At 39.8% G+C, this 2,064-nt stretch overlaps 1 long non-coding RNA gene across 1 annotated transcript; it reads left to right on the top strand.

Annotated features, from left to right (window-relative positions):
- On the top strand, nucleotides 101-1,496 carry LOC104767053. The gene is made up of 2 exons (XR_764165.2): nucleotides 101-872; nucleotides 1,005-1,496. It is a non-coding gene; the product is annotated as an uncharacterized LOC104767053 (long non-coding RNA).

Genomic DNA, 2,064 nt, shown 5'->3' with positions numbered 1-2,064 from the left:
TAAGAAAAACGTGTTGTCGATTTTCCCAAGCATCCTCTAATTGATGAAGTGTCCACTGTCCACATATCCTGATGATTCCTCTTCTATATGGTAGCCGTAAATTATTTACAACAAATACAACGTTTAATAGCCGTTAACTATTCTCAATATTTACTATGTATAATAATTTAGAATAAATTTCTAGAGAGTTCTTGAAAATTCGAATTGCGCGTGACTTCACGCGCCCTTAAAATTTTCTCCCAAATATTTTTTTTCTGCGATAAACCTAGATTTCACGATTCTGCCTCTCCGGTCACCGGCGTTCCTTGCCAGTACCGTGAGAGGGCTCCCTGTTGTTTATCTTCCTTCTTTGTAGCGTTGTTTGTTTGCTCCGATGGTGGTGGCTTGGATCTTCTCCTTTATCTGAAGCCTCGTGTTGGTGGTAAGCCGTCGCGTGGAAAGAGAATACTCACCAAGGGGGTTGAGTTGCCGTCTCTGTGGCTGCTTGAGGACGTCGGCTTGAGTGTTCTACGGTGTCTCTCGTGGGTCTTGGGGGGGGAACGACTTTCTCTCGTGCGACCGTTCTAGATCTAGTCTTAGATCTTGGTTTATGGTGGCTTTGATGTGGTGTGGGAGCAACTCAGTTTCCTTACGGGGTTGGGCTTGTGGCGTCTCTAGACTCCGGTATAGCTAGCCGGTCTCTTCTCGCCTTTCTTCCTTTTCAGTTGGTGTTGATCCAGTTCCTTAGTTGCCCTGCGGTGCTTCTGTTTGTTGGTGTCACTCTCGGTCTCTCCTCCATCGGTTCTCCTGCTTCCAGTTACTGAGATTGAGGATTTTGGTTGTTCTTGTGGCGGTTAAGCTCGCCGTGGGTGGGTTTTTTTTTTGGGTTAACGGTGAGTCTCCTCTGTCTTGTGGGCGTTGGTGTCAGTTTCGTCTTCTGTTTCTACTAGTTTGTGGCTCTTCATCAGGTCCCCTTTTCTCTGTTCTGGTAGTTCAATGTTGGTGTTTTTCATTTCGTGCAACAGTTTTTGGAGGTCTATGTTATACCCGAGTGGAGTCTCATGAGAAGAATAGAGGCAGCGCTTTGGTCTAGGTGGCATTACTTATCCGTGGGAGATGGTTCCTGTTGTTTGGAATAGGAATGGTGAACGAAGGTGGTTTCTCTGGTTGCCCGTAGATGCTCATGTAACCGTCGGGTTTGTGCGTTAGTCCGCTTTTGTCATTGTGTTTTTGTGTTAGTTTGCGGAGAAGTTGTAGGCGCCTTATCCGGAGGTTTTGAAGGCTGGCCTCATTTAGGATTTGGTTTGCTCGTGGCAACTAGGATGGGACTATGGAAATCACACAAATTTCCGAGTTTGGCATCTCAGAATCGGTGTTTTCTCTTTTGTTTTCGATCGGATTAACGTGTTTCTCTATTGCTGTTTTTGTTGTCCGTTTATTCTGTAGTTTTTTGTTTTTTTTTTGCTACTTGTGTTCATTGTAATTTCTGTCAAAACTCGAAAATGGTAGAAATACTTCACATTGATACCAAAAAAAAATTCTTTTTATTTAGACAGGGGAGATCAGAATGAATATAATTCGTTTTTGGAAATATATAATAGAAATATTTTACTACCAGGGGAAACAATATTAATAATTCAAACTATTAACACTTTATTTCCCTAAAAAAAATTTCCAAAAATTTAACATAAAAGTGTTAATAGTTTGAATTAGTAATTAAAAAAATCACCCGAAAAATAAATCATAATTTCTTTCAGAATGTTAATTACTCGAATTTTTGAGAATCCAATGTTACCTTATTTAGTTTTAATATTGATTCGAACGCAAAAAACTTCTCCTTTTTTTTTTTTCTTACAATTTCCTAAAATTGATCTTTGCTTGCTTAAGTCAAAGACAAGAAGAGCAATCACAGTTTCTCAATCAAAGCCACCTTTCACTGCTTTCAAACTTACCTATTTTATTTTTTGAAAAGAAACCATCTCACGCGCTTTATTCATTCCTCTTCTCTTCTCTTCTCTCTCTCTCTCTCTCTCTCTCTCTCTGAAAAAACCATTAATGACATAAATAAACAAATCTTATCATTTT

This window comes from Camelina sativa, chromosome 19, assembly GCF_000633955.1.
Source record: "Camelina sativa cultivar DH55 chromosome 19, Cs, whole genome shotgun sequence".
Lineage (NCBI taxonomy): Eukaryota > Viridiplantae > Streptophyta > Magnoliopsida > Brassicales > Brassicaceae > Camelina > Camelina sativa.
Note: the sequence above shows the minus strand (reverse complement) of the source record. Positions and strands in the feature narration are given on the sequence as shown.